This window comes from Pinus tabuliformis, chromosome 9 (genome assembly GCF_031772625.1).
Source record: "Pinus tabuliformis cultivar Carrire ecotype Pingquan chromosome 9, CPIR1, whole genome shotgun sequence".
Taxonomy (NCBI): Eukaryota; Viridiplantae; Streptophyta; class Pinopsida; order Pinales; family Pinaceae; genus Pinus; species Pinus tabuliformis.
In genome coordinates, this window is record NC_142307.1 from 1,825,525,090 (window position 1) to 1,825,537,355 (window position 12,266).

The window sequence follows — 12,266 nt, forward strand, 5'->3', positions numbered from 1 at the left end:
GTAAGTTCACATTTTCAAATTTAATTTATTAACTAAATTTAAATGAATTTGAGTAATTATTTTTTAATTTAAAAATTATTTTCACTTTAAGAAATTTGATACAAAGCTAAATAATTTATCATAATTTATTTGGAGAGTGAAAACATTTACTTAAATATTTAAAAATAAATACAAAGTTAAATAATTTATCATAATTTATTTTAATAGTGAAAAAAATTACTTTAATATTTAATATATATTATTATAGATCTAATTTAATTTGAAATTTGTCATATTTTTGAAAATATCAAATTTTCCTCAATGAAATTTAAATTTAATTAAAAAAATTACTTTGAAAAAAATTGTCTTTGAAGTTAAAAAAAAAATTATTGAAAGGATAGAAATAACATAGTTTTATTGTCTACCCTTTTTATTCAGAATGGAAAGTAGAACAACAAAGGCTTTATCTAACAACCATATAAGAGATATGAACAACTAACATATAATCAATATTTTTGATAATAAAACTAACAATCTAAAACATAAAAACAATAATTGTAATCATCACTAAAAACACATAGATAGTTAAGGAAAGGTGGAAACATCTATGGGCATAGGATTTCCTAGACTCTTTGAGGGGTGTAGCACTTGCCACACATAATAACATTATTCAATTGAGCCATATGGTGATCCATGTGAAACAATAGTTGTAATTCTTCCATGCAAAGGAGGAGCTCATATTTGGTGCCAGTCTTGTCAAAGGTAACCCTTCCAATGAGATATTTTAAATGTCAGTGAAGATTATTAATGTAGAGATAGTGGTTTTTTCTTCCCCTCATGTTGTATGTATTGCGCATGCAATCAACAATAGAAGCTAGAATTTCAAAATAAAATTGTGTCCTCTACAAGTGTTAAATGTGAAGCCAAATTCACGGAGGATTCTAGATCAGATCTTTCTAGATCTCTAGGATTCTAGATCTTTCTACACCGCCATTAGTTTCTAGAATCACATGAAGGATTCTAGATCCTCCTACACCGCTAGTGGTTTCTAGGTCATTCCAGATCTCCATCCGAATCACACACAAGATTCTAGATCCCTCTTCTACCTCTATAAATTTGTAATTTTTCTGGCCAAGGAAAGCAAGCCAAGGCCCAAGCCTGTTATGTAATGCAAAGTGATTTCCATTCTCCAATGATTGTTTTATCTATTCTGCTATTTCTGACTAAGTAATCTTGTTTTTTCTCCATTTCTCTGTCTCTGTGAATTATTCTCTGCTATTGTCGTCTAAGTCTCTGAGTATGAATCCGTTGTTTGTTATGTATGCTTTGATCTAACAACTGGTATCAGAGCCAAGTTCGAATATCCACCGTGCAATCCACTTAGTGCCATCGCCTTGCTCTGGAAGTGTTCATTAAAATGTTGGTTGCTACCCCTAGAGCTATTGAATGATCTGTCCAGGAAATAGCTGAGGAATGCTGGAACTAAAAGACAGTTGCTGCAAGAAAAACAAGGTCGTGGATCTATGTTGAAACGTGTCTCTGGAGTTTGAAAAGTGGAGATCCATGGAGATTGGAGTTGAAACATGGTGTTCGTAAGTTTTTTTTACATCAAGCTTGCACGTATACATCAAGTTTTTTTCACAAACCAACATATGTTTGTGTGAAATGTGAAAAGGTTAAAACATTATATATGTTTTTATATTTATTATGAAACATATATAATTATATGTTGGAATTTTTGAAAAGTATATTTTAAAAAGGAGCATGAATTTTGAAAAGGGTATTTTAAAAGGAGGAAGGTCATTATTACTAAATTTTAAAGAGTAATAATTAAATTTTTATTTTTAAGTGGAGTTTTTGTGTTTTGGGGCATGAATTTGATTGAAAATGGAGACAATAGTTACAAATATGGAGAAGTTGAGTGGGGCTAACTTTACCCTACGGAAATCACAGATGGAGGATATACTAGTTTTAAAGGATCAGTTTTTTCCGATTGAGCGCACAACAAAGAAAACCTCATCGATGACAAACGAAGAGTGGAATAAGCTAGATAGAAAGGCAATTGCAACAATCCGCCAATATTTAGCAAAGAATGTTTATTTTAATGTATCCGGAGAAAAGATGGCTAAAGGATTATGGAGGAAGCTCCATGATCTATATGAGAAGAACACAACATCAAACAAAGTGTTCTTGATGAAGAAGCTTCATAATCTCAAAATGAAGGAGGGTGCTTCAGTTGCTGAGAACTTGAATGCATTTAATATTATTACTAATCAACTTGCCTCTGTTAAGATCATTTTAGATGATGAAATTAGAGCTATTTTGCTAATGTGTTCTATGCTAGATAGTTGGGAAAATTTAATTGTAGCTATGAGCACTTCAAAAACTACATTGACCCTGAAGTTTGATGATATCAGCAACAGTTTAATGAATGCGGAGCTGTGACACAAGTCAATTGTGGAAAACCAGGGAGGAGAGGCTCTAGCTCTAGCTGATCGTGATAGGAGAATGGATCGAGGCCAGCAAGGGTGATCAAGATCGAGAGCCGATCAAAATCAAGGAGAGGAAGGATCATCTGCTTTCATTGTGGCAAACCTGGGCACATGAAGAAAGAATGTCAATTCTAGAAGAAAGAACAAAAGGATCAGAGACAGTCTAGTACAAATCACAAGTCATCCAGCACAAATGAAGGTGAGACTACTGCTGTAGCCATAGATGGTGATGTGTTGTTTAATGTTTCAGTAGAGGATGCATGTGTATGTACATCTAGTAGTGGCTTTGATTGGATCCTTGACTCTGGGGCATCTCACCATGTAACCCCATGCAAAGATAGTTTTGTTTCATATAATCCTGGTGATTATGGTAGAGTGCCTTTGGGGAATAATCATTTTTGCAATATTGTTGGAGTGGGAGATGTCCAGATCAAGATGAAAGATGGACAAGATATATTGTTGAAACAGTTCAAGCATGTACCAAAAATGCGCATGAGTTTAATCTCTATGGGACGACTGGATGATGAAGGCTATTTGACAAGCTTTGGAAAAGAAGCTGGAAAATTAGCAAAGGTGCATTGGTCATGGCCAAAGGACCCAAGATAGGAACATTATACACATTGACGACACTAATAGGAAAATTAGATTTGGCTCCTGTCACAAAAGAAGGAAATTCAGCAGATCTATGGCATAAGCGTTTGGGTCACATGAGAAAGAAGGGGTTAAAAATCCTTATTGGTAAAAATTTATTGCCAGGCTTGAAATCCTACAATCTTGATCTTTGTGAGCATTGTATATATGGTAGACAAAGAAGGGTTTCATTCCTTAGAGGTGGCCATGACAGAAAGAAAAATGTGTTAGAATTGGTACACTTGGATGTGTTTGGGCCTGTTAACATCAAATCATTAGGAGGAGCATCATATTTTGTAACATTTATAGATGACGCATCCAAGAAAGTTTGGGCATATCCTATGAAAAATAAAAGTGAAGTGTTTGATATTTCAAAAATTCCATGTTGTTGTTGAAAGAGAGACTAACAAATTGCTGAAGTGTTTAAGACTGACAAATTGCTGAAGTGTTTAAGAACAGATAATGGTGGAGAATATTGCTCAAATGCATTTAAAGAATATTGTAACAGGTTTGGCATAAAGTGTGAGAAGACTGTGCCTAGTACTGCTCAACAGAATGGTGTCGCAGAAAGGATGAAGCGCACCATTATGGAAAAGGTGCGAAGTATGTTGTCCAATTCGGGTTTGGAGAAGAATTTTTGGGTTGAAGCAGTCAGGACCACTTGCTACCTCATAAATAGATCTCCAACTAGAACCTTGGATTGCGGTATCCCTGAAGAAGTTTGGACTGGTAAGAATTTTAATTATTCTCACTTGAAAATCTTTGGATGTGAAGCATTTGTACATATTCCCAAAGAAAATAGAACTAAGCTAGATGATAAATCTATGAAATGCATTTTTTTTGGATATGCGGATGAATATTTGGTTATCGTCTATGGGATCCAGTTAAACATAAAATTATTAGAAGGAGGAATGTTATATTTAATGAGTCAGAAATGTTCAAGAGGACTGTACGTGAATTGGAGGTTAAGAGGGTTATTAACAGGTTTGAAGAGCAGCAAGAAAACATACCACCAATACAAGAAAATGAACAGAAAATTCAGGAGCATGCAGGACAACAAGTGGAAAATAATGAACAACAAGAAGAAGGAATCTTTCAGGAACCTTTACAGGAGATTCAACCCGAAAATGCACCACCACAGTTGGTTTTCGGATCTCCTAGGCCTCATAAGCCTTCACAAAGGTATCCTCCTTCAAACTATATTTTGTTGACTGATGAAGGTGAACCTAATTGTTTTCAAGAAGCTTGTAAAGTTGGGCACAGTAAAGAATGGAAGAAAGAAATGGAAGAAGAAATGAACTCTTTGCAGGAAAATAAAACTTGGGAGTTGGTAAACCTCCCAAAAGGTAGAAAGGCTCTACAAAACAAATGGGTGTACAGGATTAAGCATGAAGGTGACAAAAAGAAGGAGAGGTATAAAGCAAGACTCGTGGTCAAAGGTTTTTCCCAAAAACAAGGTATTGACTTCACTGAAATTTTCTCACCTGTTGTTAAAATGTCATCCATTAGAGTCATTCTTGGTCTAGTTGCTACTTTAAACCTAGAATGTGAACAGTTAGATGTAAAAACTGCATTTCTTCATGGTGAATTGGAGGAAGAAATTTATATGGAGCAACCAAAAGGCTTCATAGAAAAAGGCAAAGAATGCCTTGTTTGTAGGTTGAAGAAGAGTCTCTATGGGTTGAAATAGGCACCTCGACAATGGTACAATAAATTTGATTCATTCATGTTGGAACATGGTTTTCAGAGGTTGGAAGCTGACCATTGTGTCTATATCAAGAGGTATGATCAAGGAAAGTATATCATATTATTGTTATATGTGGATGACATGTTGATTATTGGGCATGATAAGAATAAGATCAATAGGTTGAAGAAAGATTTGGGTAGTAAATTTGCAATGAAGGATTTGGGACCAGCACAACAGATATTTGGCATGCGAATTATGCGTGACAGGAAAAGAAAAAGGTTGTGGTTGTCACAAGAAAAATATATCAAGAAGGTGCTTGACAGGTTTAATATGAAGAATGCCAAGCCAATTAGTACACCACTTGCAGCCCACTTCAAGCTAAGTACTGAATTATGTCCTAGTAATGACAAAGAGAAAGAAGAGATGAGAAGAATTCCTTATGCTTCAACAGTTGGTAGCTTAATGTATGCCATGGTATGCACACGACTAGACATTGCATATTCAGTGGGAGTAGTGAGCAGGTTCCTTACCAATCTAGGAAAACAACATTGGCAAGCAGTAAAATGGATTTTAAGGTATCTCAAGGGTACTAATCATTATTGTTTATGTTTTGGTCATGAAAAGACTATGCTTGAAGGATTTATATATGTCGATATGGGTGGAGATATGGATACCAAAAAGTCCACTACAGGTTATTTGTATACATTTGCAGGAGCAGCAGTATCTTGGGTGTTAAGGCTACAAAGAATAGTAGCCCTCTCTACAATAGAAGCAGAGTACATAGCTGCAACAGAATCTTGTAAAGAGATGTTGTGGATGTAGTGATTCCTAGGAAAGATAGGAATAAAGCAGGACAAGTATGTGTTATATTGAGATAGTCAGAGTGCCATTCACTTGGTGAAAAACCCAGCATTTCATTCAAAAACTAGGCACATTGACTTAAGGTACCATTGGATCTGACATGTGTTGGAGGAAGAACAGTTATCCTTGGAAAATATCCATATAGATAGGAACCCTGCTGATATGCTCACTAAGATTCTACCATGAAATAAACATGAGTTATGTAGAGGCATGATAGGACTCAGTGTGACTTAATGACTTTTATTTGGCTTCAAGTGGGAGAATGTTAAGTGTGAATCCAAATTCACGGAGGATTCTAGATCAGATCTTTCAAGATCTCCAGGATTCTAGATCTTTCTACACCGCCATTAGTTTCTAGAATCACATGCAGGATTCTAGATCCTCCTACACCGCCAGTGGTTTCTAGGTCATTCCAGATCTCCATCCGAATCACACGCAGGATTCTAGATCCTTCTTCTACCTCTATAAATTTGTAATTTCTCTGGCCCCCAAGCCTGTTATGTAATGCAAAGTGATTTCTATTCTCCATTGATTGTTTTACCTATTCTGCTATTTCTGACTGAGTAATCTTGTTGTTTCTCCATTTGTCTGTCTCTGTGAATTATTCTCTGTTATTGTCGTCTAAGTTTCTGAGTATGAATCCCCTGTGTGTTATTTATGCTCTGATCTAACAACAAGAAGTAATTTCCTCCTTAGATGCATGGATTTCTTGTTGGATTTTCATGGGGATTTGACAATAAGATACTCTAGGAGAAGACTGGGATTTGGTGCAAACTCAAATGCTATTAAAGTCTCCTTTGTCACAAAATCTCTAGTGGGAGCAAGCCCCATGCCTAAGGATTGGGAGGAAGGTTGTAGGAATGGACCAAAAGGGAGATGGTAACCCTAGAGGAAACAAATGAAGAACAAGAGGAAAAGGTAATAGCATAAGGGAGCACGGTGGGAAAATACCTCTATAGAATAGAATTGGAGACAACTCCAACCATAGTTGAAGAGAGAGGAAGTTCACATCAAGCAGAAGGCCTTAAGAGAAGAAATGGACACTAGCATTAAAATGTATACCAAGTAAGAACCAATAGAACCAGATGTCCAACAATGACCAATACAAAGCAAATGAGATACCTAAGGTGATAAAAGCTCACGAAAGCCCAACTTGACCCAATCCCAAAGATGCAAGAGACAGATAATCACAGATTAAGGAAACAACTATTCTGAGCCACACTTACCATATTGTGCGTCAAGAGCTAAGGATATTCATATCCACAAAGAGAGTGAAGTGTGAGAGATATCCAAGTAATGACCATTTTCAACCAACACAACATTGCTTTGGTTGCTCGACCAAAGGGAGGCAATAACTAGGACAAAAGGGCCCAATCCTTCTCCCAAAGAAAAGTTAAGAATGCAAAACAAAGACTCGTGATTGTGTTGAGAAAACCAAGGATAACTTTATCCAAATACATTCAGAAAACCTATAAGATTGATAAAACTAAAGGTAGGTGATGGAAATAAAGTCAAACTAATCCCCAAATTATTGATCCCATTAAAATTAACAAAACTTGAAAATTACATAGGAAGAATCAGAGATTAATTTCCCCAAACGTATGTAGACAACATATACAATTAAAACACTCAAACAATATAATGGAAATAAAACCAAACTAATCCCCAAAATACCTACCAACATAATAATCCAAACTTCAAAAATCTTGCTTTTGTTATAACACCAACCAATCCTTTGACCACCAAACTGTCATAAGATGATAAAAATCACAATTAACTAACATCAAATAATGAAGAACCCATGTCAGTTAATTCCCTTGAGTCTATAATAAATTAACACACCATGTATTTATCCCTTGAATAAGGATTAAACCACATGGCTCCCCTCTATTACTTGGGGTGATGGAAGGTTTCCCCTTGCCTCACCACACACTGCTTCATTTTCTACCCCATCCGAGGTTGGATTTACACATATTATTCCCAAATCTATATTTGATTTAGTTTACTAAATTTCTGCCAAAAAAATAACAATGCATTTAAGATAAAATATTTTTTTACTAAATTCTGTTGGGATATGTAATTCCTACTTGTCTCAGTTGTGTTTGTTTTTATCTAGAGGAGTTTGTTCCTATTTTGCTTCCTAGATTTGTGTATGGTTGAGATATTCTCTCAACCAACAAATTGTGCATCCAACCCTATCTTGAGACAACACTTCACATATTCATTTGTAACATTATTTGATTAATGTGAATATAGATTTCCTTATGAAAATTTAACATGGTATCAGAGCCCATTTGGGTCTGGGCCTTGGCCCATTCTAGGCCAAGGAAAATAAAGAGTTTAGTGTTTTTTTAATTGTCCATTCATTCGCCTGGAGACTATGTGTGTGTTTTTTCTTCTGTTGTCCTATAGCTGTGCTAAGAAAAAGTTAATGGAGCACTCTGGGGCTCACCTGATCAACTGCACAATAGTGAGTGGAGAAGCTAGGTTGAGCGGAATGCTTGCTGTCAAGGACTACATGTTGATGTTGTGGAGTACTTCATGCTTGTTGACTGAGGTTATGGAGTTGTTTTTTTTAAAGCCCAGTGAAACATAGGTGGGATTTCACTGACAAATCCATTTATCTCAAGTATTGGCTGCTCTAGTCACATCGACTCGCTTCAATTCATTTGCTTAATTCATTCCCGACACCAGCGATGGTTCTCGAGGAGACTATGATATGCATCGATAATTCGGAATGGATGAGAAATGGAGACTATCAAGGAAGAGTTTAGAGCACTTCTATAGAAACATAGTAATGTTGTGGATCCATATAGTTTGTTCGATTCAACGTCTGGGCCTCCCTTTAATTGGAGTTGTGATGAGAGCACATTTCATAATTGAGGAGGAGGAAGATGTGCATATTGTACAGCTGGTTGGTGACTTGAAGTCAACTCCATGGGGGCCGTAGACAGCCTTCCGGCGGGATTCTCTTCCGGGCTAATGAGTGGATGGTCGGTGGAGGATGTCGTGCATGCCGAAAAATATTTTGGATCTGTTACTGTTGGGAAAATTGGCGTTCCTCGCTTCAACGACGAGCTCTTCGGTCCTACTTTGGGTGACACAAAAGTTTGTGTTCGCAACTGCAGACTTTGAACATCAGAACTCAGACTGTCATGAGGCTGACTATTCTCTCGGTGACTTGAAATTAGTTTCCTGCAAGGGCATTCTGTGTGATTTTGTTGAATTTGAAAGCCAACACTTCAGCGGCTTCCGGGTTTGAACCATGGACCTGTCGATTGCAAGTCATCGGGGTTGGGAGGGACATAGGCACAAATGCTACGACCCAATGTATTCCGAGGCATGAGGAAAGGGCCTTGTGGGAGACTTTCCACTGAGATGAGAGAGATTTGGACAGTGTCTTTCTCATGCAACCAGAGGTTTACCACCCTCTTCTTTCTCTTCGTGTCCACCTCAAAAAATTAGAATTTGGGACGGTAAACACATTGAGCCAGATCAACTCAATGTAAAACTGAAATTTGTTAGAATTGCAGACTTGAAAAAAACTCCAATGAGAAACAAATTAATGTGGTATTTATAAATGTTTTGGAATTAGAAACATTGAGCCTAGCTACCTCAATGGAGTGGATTTTGTTACAATTAGCTACTCTAACAAATCACGCAGGTGAGTCCAATACAATTAAACTAGAAAAAGAAAGAAGAGACTAAAGGTTGAAGTGCAACAAATATTGATTTTGTGCAAAGAAAGTGAAAATTTGGGATGATGGACAACTAAGTGAAATTTTGTGTGAGTTAGTGTGAGTTTGTGGAATAGACTCATGGTGTATTAAGTGTCATATACATTTATTAGTAAGCAAGTATAGGGTGTTTTGTAGTGGTCTTTGTAAAGTATGTACCTGGTAACTCTAGAGTTGGAGTGTGTAATGTAAGTCTGATAAGGCATATGTACTCCCATAAATTTTTTGGTAGTCTTAAAACAACTTTGTAATTGCAGGTTTGTGGTGAGCTAGAAACAACTGTGTAGTGTTGGTTTGTGGTAAGACATAAACCACGTGTGAGAGTGAAGTGGGCAGGGATTCTTGCACGCATGGTTTAGGGTAAGCCAAGAAAACGCTAGACCTAGTTGGGTCGAGTCTCTCGTGAGCCTTCGTGGCTATGTTAGAGCCTTCGTGGCTGAGTTGAGCCTTCATAGTTGTGGTGAGCCTTCGTGGCTAAATTGAGTGCTTTAGTGGCAGAGTTGAGCCCTGGTGGCTGAGTTGAGCTTTGGTGGCTGAAAGAGCTTGGCGGCATGGTTGAGGGTAGTCTGATAAAACCCAGAGCATGGTTATGGGTAATCCAATAAAACCCATGATGATGATGGATGAGGATTTGCAGGTACATGTACATTTATGCAGTTATAATGGTTGATATAACTATGTATGTGAAGGGCATCCTAGTTCACTAATGATTGCAGCGGTTGGCACCCATGCATTTTGGTGGATGGTTGCTCCTTTATATGGAAATAAACATATTCTTTTGTTATGTTTGACCACATATAGACTTTGCAGATTGATATCGAGACCAGTACTCATTAAGGGGGTGTGTTGGAATATATAATTCCTACTTGTCTTAGTTGTGATTCTTTCTATCTAGAAAAATCTGTTCCTATTTGGTTTCCAAGATTTATGTGCACTTGAGATATTCTCTCAACCAACAAATTATGTGTCCAAAATAATTTCCCTATGATTAATGTGAATATAGAAAGTTAACAAATTCCAACTAGAAGTTAGTGTAAATATGTGTTTTGTCCCGTGATTGTAAATATGCATTTTGGATAACCAATTTGCATCATGCCATACCTCCGTAGTGATGGAGTACATAATCATCGGACATCCAGAATTACCAGATTAATGTTTTTAATCCAATACTCGAGGAATTATTTTGTCACGTAAGAATTTTATATCTCAAGAGAAGACGAATACTCCGTCTATTATTATTATCAAAGTAGTATTATTGCAATTTAATATTAAACAATATTTTTTTTTAATAATTTATTATAAATAAAATAGTTTGATTTATAAAAATATTTTTAAATTTACTCTTTCTGTTATTCTATCAATTAATTTTAATTTTAAGTTGTCAATTGTTAAATTGTTAATTCTGATATTTATGTGAAATTTTTATTTCGGATTTATAATCTAATAAAATTTAAGCGTTAAATTGTTAATTCTGATCTCTATGTGAAATTTTTATTTTAGATTTAAAACCCAATATAATTTAATCTTAATAAAGTGATTAATTACGCCGTAAGGCGTTTCCCTTTGAAATTAACTCCCCTGATTGCCACTTTGCACAAACCTGCACCATCCGATCAATTGTTAGACGATTCAAGAATAATGTGTCGTCGGATTAATACAGTTTCAATTCAGTTTCAACTAACTGACAAGATATGGCATATAACCCTCCATAATCGTGAAGTTAAACTTTGCATTTGTGTTTTCAATTTGCAGAAGAAAACTCCTCTTAGGTTTCTTCGCCTCTGTTCTTGAACATTCTACCCATTTCCTGGTATTTGTATAAATGCTCCCCTATCCGTCCAAAAACTTCAGCAAAATCATCTCTCCAGGTTTGTGAAGGTCTCACATTCAAGATCAACATTCTTTCAGTCGTTTCATCAATAGATGATCCAGTGTTTTTGATCCCTTCCCAATGGATTTTGGGGATCCTTTCGAATCTGAGAATTTTCCATTTGAGGGGACATGCGACATAGTGCAAGGAAGGAGTAACATTAATAACAAACATTCAATGCGACTAGAAACTTCTGACGTGTACACCTTCAAGGTTGATCCTCTCGGTATTGATCATACATATGATAGGGTTTTTGTTCCTCTAATTGCAGATTTTCTGGATTTGTTAATATTTAGGGCCTAGTGTTTATCTGTTGGTCTTTGCAAGTAAGGAAGCTTCTGTCACATACACCTTAGAAGCAAAGAAAGAGTTTCCCTAGCCACAGGTCTTACTTCAAAAGGATCCCCATTTTTTTTATCGTTTGCCTGTTGTTTCATCGTTTCTTATGTTAGTTTCTAATTCGCAACCTGGAGGAGATGGTGCAGTTGTTAGACGAAGCTTTGGAAGATAATATTTTTGGAATTTTTTTAGGTTTTTTCTTTTTCTTTTCAAATGTCTAGTGTTTCAATTTCATTAGATTTTTGGATATCGATACGTGTTTAGATTTCATCAAATTTTTCGATATCGATATGCATGCAGGCCTGAATTGAAGAATTGAAGAATTTGGATCGTTTCCTCCTGCTGGACGAATTTTCAGGTTAGTTTTCTTATTTGACGAATTTGCAATTAAATTGAACCCAATTCGTTTAACAAGCAGATGATGAGAATCCAACTCTTTCCCACACCATTAACAACTTAGGCTTAGACATTAGTTAAATGATACCTTTGTAGTATTAAATATGCAGGATTCAGGGCTGGAAGAGATTTGGTCAACTTTCCTTCCATTGAATTTTTCACTGTGCCCTTAAAACACGCATGCCCAAAAACATATCGAGACACCACCAGGAATATGCAGGATTCAGGGCTGGAAGAGATTTGGTCAACTTTCCTTCCATTGAATTTTTCCATGT